We start from the raw sequence: 9421 nt of genomic DNA on the forward strand, positions 1-9421 counted from the left end.
GAGACTCCAAGCGCTCTCTGGACGATCTGTTCAGTCCTCAGTCACTGCCCAGGACAGAAGTTCTGCCTCCTGCCCAGGTGGAACCTCCTGGGCTCAATCCCTGCCCGTTCCTCTGGTGCCATTGCTGGGCCTGCCCAGAGCCTGGGCCCTGCCAGGGCTCCCCCAACACGCCCAGCTGGAGGAAGGCACAGTGTCCAGAGAGGCTTCTGGCCATGCCTTGGTGGCCAAAGGGGCTCAGGGGGGCTGCACAAACCCACTGTGCTTCAGTTCACTGCCCAAAACCAAGGACCAGCCCACCAAACCATACCTTCAGTATGGGGTGAAAGTGTTCAGTTCCAAGGTAAGGCTAACCCCAGCAGGAGACTCATATTCTTAAAAATACTGTGCATTCTTTAAGCAGAAATGTGATTTTCACGATTCTAAGAATCAAACTATATGCTTTTTATGATTTTTCAGGTGTAATTCACCTGACAGCTCTCCAAATTACAAGCAAACTCAGTAATAGTATTTGTTAACCACTGTATTTGGAAAAAAATATTGTTTGGAATAAAAAATAAAAACGGGTCTGATCAAGTACTAACTCTTGAATTATTAGAATATTAATCTAGTTACAGGAGTGTGCAGACTGCTAGTAGTGAGTAACAAGCTGAGGGTTTCACACTTAGATTTAGTCTCTCAGATCTACAACTTCCAACCTTATTGCACTTCTGAGCATAAATTGTTGAGATCAGAAACTATGAGTTTCCAAATTTAAAAAAAAGGGTCTTAGCATCTAGATGTAAGTTACACCATTCTAGAGGTCCCTCTTTTGCTCTTCTATGGTGAATATATTGGATTTGCCACTTTCTTTTGTACCCACTGGGACATGAAAATGCTAGCAAAGACCCCTCCTATGGAGACAGGCTGAGAGAGTGGGATTTGTTCAGCCTGTGGAAAAGAAGGCTCTGGAGAAACCTTACAGCACCTTCCAGTACCTAAAGGGGGACTACAAGAAAGCTGGAGAATGACTTTTTACAAGGGCATGGAGTGATAGGAGAAGGGAGAATGGCTTTAAACTGAAAAGGGATGGGTTTAAATTGGACAGTAGGAATAATTTCTTCCCTCTGAGGGTGGTGAGGCCCTGGCACAGGTTGCCCAGAGAAGCTGTGGCTGCTCCATCCCTGGAAGCATCCCAGCCCACGCTGGATGTGTCTCTGAGCAACCTGGGATAGTGGTAGGTGTCCCTGCCCCTGGCCGGGGGTGGCACTGGGTGGGCTGTGATGTTCCTTCCAACCCAATCCATCCTGTGATTCTGTGTACACACAAATATAGGCCCTAGATCTGACACGTCCCCAGATTCTTCCAGCTCAGTCTCCTGGAGCCACCACAGTTGTTAAATCCTTCCTGGAAAAGCCATATGAAGAGGACAGGTGCCAGAGCCCTCATTCAGGATCCAGCCCTTGGACAGGAAAACCAAAGATGAGGCCCTTCAAACTTCCCCAAACACGCAGCAAACCCCAGAGCTGGACTAAGTTAAAACACAGCTGAATTAGAAACAGAAAGTCCAAGCAGCACAAGGCACCAGAGGGCAGAGAAGCTCTGGCTCCCTGCCCATGTGCTGACTAGGTGAAAAGCATTGACCCAGGGCCCTCCAGGAGCCACCACACAGAGAGCTCCGGGTTTTATTTCATGGAAATGTACTTCTGGACAGCTTGAGCTGAGCACCAAGGGCTTTATAATGCACTGACAATATCCTTTGCCCTCCTGACCCTGTTTATCTCAGCCATTTTATACCAGGCTCTAATGGCCTAATTAAGACACTTTAGCCAGAGCGGTTTCACATTTCCCAGCAGTAAATGAAATCCTGGCATGCCTTAGATCAGTAGGAGTATTCCTGAGAATGAACTTCAGAACTTGGCCAAGCAGCAGGATTGTGTGTCCTTGGTGTGCATGGGAGCAAAGCCCCATTTGGGACCATTCTGTCAGGAGAGGACAGCTCTGTTGCCTAAACACAGGTTATTGGGGCTGTTTGAAATGTCCTTTGGCACCTGAGACATGCCTCTGGGTTGTCAGCAGCGAGGCAGGACTGCTGTGTCCTTGACAGTTCTGCCTGCATGGGATGAAAGGGGCCCGCAGGTTTTGCCACAACAAGAAGGTTAATTTGGGTCACTTTAGAAAATATTTGGCATATGCTTGCCATGGCAAAGCTGGAAACTGATAGGAGTCCTATACTTGCAGTCCCTCTTTGCTTCTTTTCCCCTCCAAGGAAATCAAGGCACAGGCTGCATTCTCCTGGGCTTGTTCATCTTGGCTCAGGCAGGATGGTGCCAGCAGCTGAATGCAGTGGCCACCTCGTAGCTCTCCAGTGGTAAACATGGAATGAACTGGAAATCTCAATCCAAGCAGAGAAAGCTGTTAACTGAGTCCTATGAAATCAGCAGTTTTGCAGAAAAAGTCACATCCTGAAGGCAGTCAAGTATTTAGGCTTCATTCAGGCTTCATTCATTGAAACATTCCGATAATCTCAGGTGATTTGTGTGCTCAAAATGAGCCAGCACTTACCCATTTTTTGAGGTCTTAAACTGGTAGAAAGATCAGCCTGGAAAAGCAGATCTGAGGAACCCTTGCTTTTCTTCTCCTTGGAGACAGGAAACATAAGTAGTGACAATCTTCCAGCATTTTTAACAAGTATTAACACTCTTCTATTAAAAATAATGATTATGCCTCTCTGAGTGCTAGTTTTATGAAGATGGTATCTGGAAAAATTTAATTAAAATGAAAGAGATTTTGTCATAACAAGTCTACATAGAAAAAGATAAAACAGGGCCAGAGATTATAATGGAATATTGCTTAATTTATCTGGAGCAGAAATACACCAAATGGGTTATTTGGGTAAATATGGATATTTTTACTATGTTTTTAACCTTGTAATTAGCTGCAGGGTGAAGGTGAGCTGCTTAGTCAATAACTGGGATATGTTTTCCATCAGTTATCTCTGGTAATCTTTTGTTCCAAAGCTGGGAATACAGATTTGCTGTGCAACAGGACCCAGATGCAGGAATCATCAGCTGGTGCTGACAGACTGCCCTGTGCACATATTCCTCTGTACATTGTAAAACTGAGGAAGTCTTCCTCTCTCAACTCTCATTTCTGGTCTATTACTTATTTTCTGAGAAGAACATATTCAAGCAATTCCTGCAGTGGTACTCTGACATTAAGTCTCTTTATGGAAGTATTTGACTATATTTTAATGCAGGGAAATTTCACCTTGATGTCTAGGTGCTAGATTTTGATGTTCATTCCAGTGCTGAGGCACAGAGGAGAAGCAGCTTATCCACAGAGAGTTCAACACAAACACCTCATTGCAGCACTGAGCATGCACCTTAGGTGTGAAAATACACAATATTAGAGAGTCCTCAGACTCCAAAAACTCACTGAGTTAAATAGGCCGATGTCATCCTATTCCTGCTCCTTTTTCACTCCTCACATCTTAGGAAGATGTCTGAATTTCCTGCTCACCTTGTCTAAACAGGGGAGGCTCCTGGCAGAAGCTGAGCTTTTCGTGCATTTGAAAATTGTCTGATTGGAAAGGTTTTAATCTCGCACCTACACAGCCTCCCTGTTGGATGAAGTTACAGATATGTGGGCCACTCCAGAGAAGCAAACTGAACCAACCAGAGGCTTACACAACAGGCAGCATTGATGTTTGTTTTCTCGAGAGCAGAGGATAGTGCCTTCCAGCTGCAGGGGAAAAGGGGGAAGAGAAGAATGCCTTTAACTGTTTTTATACAATAGATGTAGATGGGAGCAGGCCAAAATACAGGCAGGCACCCCAGAGCTTTAGCATGAAGCTATATGAAAGTTTGGACTCAGAGCTTTGGGTTTGTTTCTTAACCTTTTAATAGACAAGAGGAAAAGAAAAAAAAATAGAGAACAAACCATTCCAGACATTTTGATATTTAAAATCCAACTCTGATTTTAAAGCCCATCTGCAGCTGGAGTATATTTAATAAACTTATCTCAAGCAATGCACAATTAACAGCTTACTTGAGGAAGGCCTGGTTTTTCAAGGCACCCAATGAAGTTTCCCACAGCAGCTGAAGACACCCATTACCTTGTGGATATTCATATTTGAGCCAGCCAAGCTCTTCCCTGAGCACAGTGGCGTTTCAAAACACTGGGATGTATAAAATCAGCGTGACTTGGCCCATGGGTTGGATCAGAGAGCTCCAGAACAGCTCATTTTGACAGTACCCGCACACAGGAATTGATTTACTGCTGGTAGAGCTTTGTTTTACTTTGCCTGTAGCAAACGTCAGAGCAGGAGCTGATTTCTTGAGAGATAGCCAGCTGCGGGGACTCATTTTCCCTTTTTTCTCCTTGTGGGAGTTAACTCTTTCTGATGTTGTTTCAAACAATATGTTGGTGTTGGAGCCATACAAAATATCTAACATTTGGTTAAAAAAAAAATTACACCGACAGAGCACCCCAGGAAAAAGAGGCCTGACGGAGATAAATGTGATTTAGTAATGTAATAAAGCAGTGAGTCATGCAAAGTAAGCGTCATTACTTGGTTGAGAATAATGAGAAAACCAGAATATGGAGCATTTAGTGCTGGTTTACCTACTTCATTCAACCTGGCTTAGGTAGGAACAGGAAATTCCAGCTCAATTCCTAACACCTTGTCTTGTAAAAGACTTTCCCTTGGAGGGAAACACATTTTTCTTAACATCAGAAAATGAACACCCTCTTGCAGACGACCTCTTGGGGTTTTCATGAGGAAATGGGTGTGAGCTTTGCATCCTCACTGTCCAGGCACACTGGGTCACATTGTGGTGTGAAGGAACAGACAGGGGCTGTCTGACTTGCTCTTTGCTACATCTGAATTTGCAAGAGCTAATATACCTATTAATTCAAGTATTTAAATAATCACTGCCTTGCCGTAATAATCTCTTGACAGAAACAAACCTAGAAATAAAGAAAACTGAAGCTATTTGTGAATTAATACCTTAAGCAAAAGGAGTTTAGATTAAAGAGGAAGCTTGGCCACCCTTGTAGCTGTGGCACGACACAGCAGCTATGTAAATAAACTCCTGAGAGCTGCTCCAAGCCATTCCAGTGAAGATATTTCCCCTTGCCATACACTCGAGCCTCTCTAGAATCAGTTTCCAACTGTTCCACCACCAAAGCTGTCCATTCAAAGAGCCAAACACGAAAATCCAACCAAAGCAGAAAGCACAATGTGCCTTTCTCTGGGGAAAAAAAAAACCAACCAAGCCAAGCAAACCAAGCCCTAGAGAAAGGATGCTTTATTTAGAGGGCTCAGGAAGTTGAAGCGTTGCCTTCTATCAGCTCCCGACCACAGAGCGAGCATCAGGAAGCACACAAAAATGAACTCACTATTCCTGCAGGGAGCAAGTGCCAGCGGCTACACCGGGTTTGCTTCCAACCTTGCAGCCCTCCCTGCCAGCCCCCATGGGCTTGTTAATCAGCCACTGTCTCCTGGGGCTCTTGTGCTGCTTGGCTGCTCCAAAACTAAGCCTTTCCCTACCAAACACAGAAAGGGGCACTTACCTTGTTTGAATTTTCTCTTTTGCCAGCTGTCCTGAGACTTCAGAACCCTGAAATCACAGGGGAAAAAGTGAATCATCACCATAAAAGGCAGGGGGGAAAGCCTCCTGTAGAGGACAGTGACTGTAATTAAAAGGCAATTGTGTTTTGAGTGCTCTCATTAATACTGGCTGACACAATAGCAGTGGCTACAGAGTGGATGTAGCATCAGCAATATGCAACAGTTATTTAAAATAAATATATCTTAAACCATGCAAGCAATATTTCACATGAACTCAATGTTGCCTTCTTTTTTTTCAACTCCAAAATTGAGAATGTTTTGCAAAAATTTCCACAGTAAAGTCTAAGAAAAACAACAGTTCTAGTAAGAGGTCTAAAATAATGCAGCTGTATTTCCAAGCTGGATAAAGTGGCAATTGTTAGCAACTAACTAAAGAAGTGAAAAATATCTGTAATTTATGTATGGCTGCAGTTTATTTGCAGACATGGAGCTTGGAAAGCATACCTGAGGAATACCTCACTACCTTTCCTAATTTTATTGTGCAGAGCCTCAGAAAAGATGCTTCAAACCCGTGGAAGCTTTACACTTCAGGACTGCTTAAAAAGGCTTGTACTTTTGATGGTTTTTTCTGATCAACAATTTTTTTTCCTTTCTGAAAAGCTTTTGCAAAATAAATACAGCTCTATTTTTTTGCCAGAATTGTCTCCTTTCACCAGCATACTAGCCATGTTTAGAGTGAAAAAAGAAGGCTGTGGACAACTTTTTCCTTTTTTGGGGCACATTAAATATTACCAGAGTGGCAGGGTGGGGAGAATTGTGATCAGTTTTGGTCAAGCAGCTGCCACCAGGCCCATCCTTCCTAGGCCACACCAGCATTTCTAACCTTGGGATGAAGTGCATTTCTCTTTCTGGTCCATGTTCAGGCAAGGAAACATCAGGAAAACCAGGTTTTTTTCAGGAGAACCAGTCTTCCCTCATGAGAGCAGGGGCCACATACCTTCACCTCAGGCCCATTCTAGCTTTCAGATGGGTAAAATAAACTGAAAATACCATTTTAGGGAGGGGAACACAAGTCAACAGGCTTTGGGTAGTTGCCACTGCATTTCCAGAAGAGTAATTTAGGGAGGTCTGTAGTCATTAAAGCCCATTTAAAGCCATCACTCCTCTCCCTCACCCCAAGAATTGATGTTTCTCAGAAATCTGTTTGGAAGGGAAAATTAGAGATCAGGAATTCTACTGGCCACTGTGTCTCAAGATTTTTTGGATGGGGAGGTCCAAGAAATCCCCTTTGCCTGTCTCAGCTTTGCATGCCCTCATCTCTGATTGTTTCTGGCTCTTTCTAAGTTCATTTCTGCTTTTACCTCTCCCAAATGCAGATTACTTTCCAGGACACAATGGAATTATTTAATTAGCACAGCCAAATGACTGGGCTGTGATTCCAAGTAGACAGAAAATGTCTTTGATGGCAAATATGGACCAAGATTTGAGGTTCACATCACCAATATTTCAAACTGATTTTGTGCTTAGTTGAAGGAAGTGCCCTATATGGGAGATGTTCTCAAAGTATTTCTGTCATATCAGTCCAGCTGTGACCAGGAAATTAGAGCTCGAGTAAGAATAAGAAAGGAGAAACAATTTTGGTGTTTTTTTATAAATTAATATGGAATTATGAACATCATCAAAACATTACAGCATGTTTGGATTCCCCAGACTGGAGTCTCTCTCGTCCTACCAGTCCAGAATGCAGTGGGTTGAAACAAAAATCTTATCTAAAAGTATGTTGAATGCTGAACTGCTAAATTTATCTAGAACTTAAGAAAAAAAAATAGAAACCTGCATACTAATCACATGGAAATACCTGATTTGCTCTTTCATTTAGGAATGCCTTGTGCATTTGTCCCCTACCAGTATTTAACATTGCATTAAAGGTGTAAGACATGAGTCAGAAAACAACTGCTTTATATTTGTGCCTTGTCCCTGAGAACTGGAGGGAGTTTGTTTGCGTTTATTTCGTGGGTAGTTTTTAAATATGTTCCTCATTTGGGTGTCTTCCTTAAGCACAACAAAAGCTAGCAGAACAGCTGAATCCTGAAAAGCTGAGACATGCAATTTCATATCCTCTGGCATCACAGGATTTAAATAGATCCGTGATGTGGATGCTTGATGAAATAAATCCCTGTTTCAGTGGACTTCACCTAAGTCACTGAAATAACCTCCTATTTCTCATCAGCTCTTGCAAGATGTTTTGCATCTCTGCAGCAGTGGAAGTTAGGAATATGAATGTGTTTAGGAAATTAGATTTTAACTAATCCACAGCTAACCACAAATGAGTACATTAAAAAAGCTGAACCATCACCCACCATTTCTATTTTGTCCGCCCAAGAAAGGAAAAGTTAGCAGCAGATCAATTATTTTACCAGTGAAACTGGATTTTGCTTTAAAAGAACAGAAGAAATGCATATTGTTACCATGTCACAGGCAAAGAAACTGCTGGAGATAGCTAGTAAAGCCCAACATTTAAAATGCACATGGATACATTTAGCACTACACTTGACATTATCTCCTGGGTGATCTGCAGAGACGTTAAGGTGCTGGTTGAAAACAGATGGATAACATAAAAGTGATGCCTGTCCTCTGACATCAGCACAATCAGCACCTCTGTTTCACAACCAGGATGGGAACTGCCACCTCTTCAGTGGCAGGGACATAAAAACACCAACAGGAGATGTCCTGCCTGGTGCACAGTAATTACTCAACAGCTGCAAGCACCAAGAACAGGCACACGAGGTACAGGAGTGGATCACATCAGGGTAGACTGGATGGACACTCACCCACAAGTTAATTAGAAAGATTGTTAATGTGAAAATAAGAGTGTAAAGACAAAAAGGGGGAAAATGCTGATTTCTATCAATTTTCCCCTCGTGGTACAATTTGGTTTCTGACGTCTAGGAGAAAAACACTTCCCGTGGCAACCAGAGGCTGTAGAAATCTCCTGCTCTGCCTCCCTGGCAGCTGGCTGGTAGAGTTAAAGGGGAACAGGCAAATGCTTCTGTGAGGACACTGCTGAACCCCTCTCCAGGACAGGGAAGGGGTAGAGGATGTGGTTGGCCCTCGGTGCCATTTCTGTGACAGTGAAATGCACCAGCAAGGCACCATTCCTGCAGCACTCTCATGCTGGGATGAGCCTACTCCTGCTCCCAGAACATGCTGCCAAGCTCTCATTTATTCCTCGCTCAGCTCTTCCTCCCCATCACCCCTGTACCTCCTGTTTTCAATCTTTGCAACAGCCACAAGGCCACTCCATCCTTCCCTGGCAGGGACAGGTCATGTCTGGCTGCTACTGCTTCCTGATGTTTTCATTCCTCCTTTCCAGCCCCTGGATAATGCACGTGAGCTATGAACAACAAGCACAGGGGATTTTGGAAGCCATGGAGAAAAGCAGCCCCCACCCAGCACCAAGAATCTTTCAGTGTATTTTGAGAGATAAAAGTTTTCTCTTGGCCATCTCATCTGAAAAACTGGTTTATCCCCCGTTCCCACCGTACATAATTAATGAAACCGCATTAATGAACATATCTTGACAAACCCCATGTGAGAAAGCAAACTGTTAATCACCTGAGGTAGGGTACAGCACAGGTGAGGAATGGAAGAACTGAGAGATCTGAGGAGATATTTATGAATTAAGCCACTGAGAAGCAGGCATGTAGGAAGATTTATTAATTTTGTGACCCAGCTGAAGCACTTGCAGAGATCAGTGAGACACTGGCTCGTAGCTTGGCTATCTGCCTTTGAAAATCTCTCCTCTCTGAATCTCAAATGTTTTTGGAAAGAGGCATACATGATGAATCCAATGGCACAGTGGTAGTGTCT

The sequence above is a fragment of the Camarhynchus parvulus genome, chromosome 1A (assembly GCF_901933205.1).
Source record: "Camarhynchus parvulus chromosome 1A, STF_HiC, whole genome shotgun sequence".
Classification (NCBI taxonomy): Eukaryota; Metazoa; Chordata; class Aves; order Passeriformes; family Thraupidae; genus Camarhynchus; species Camarhynchus parvulus.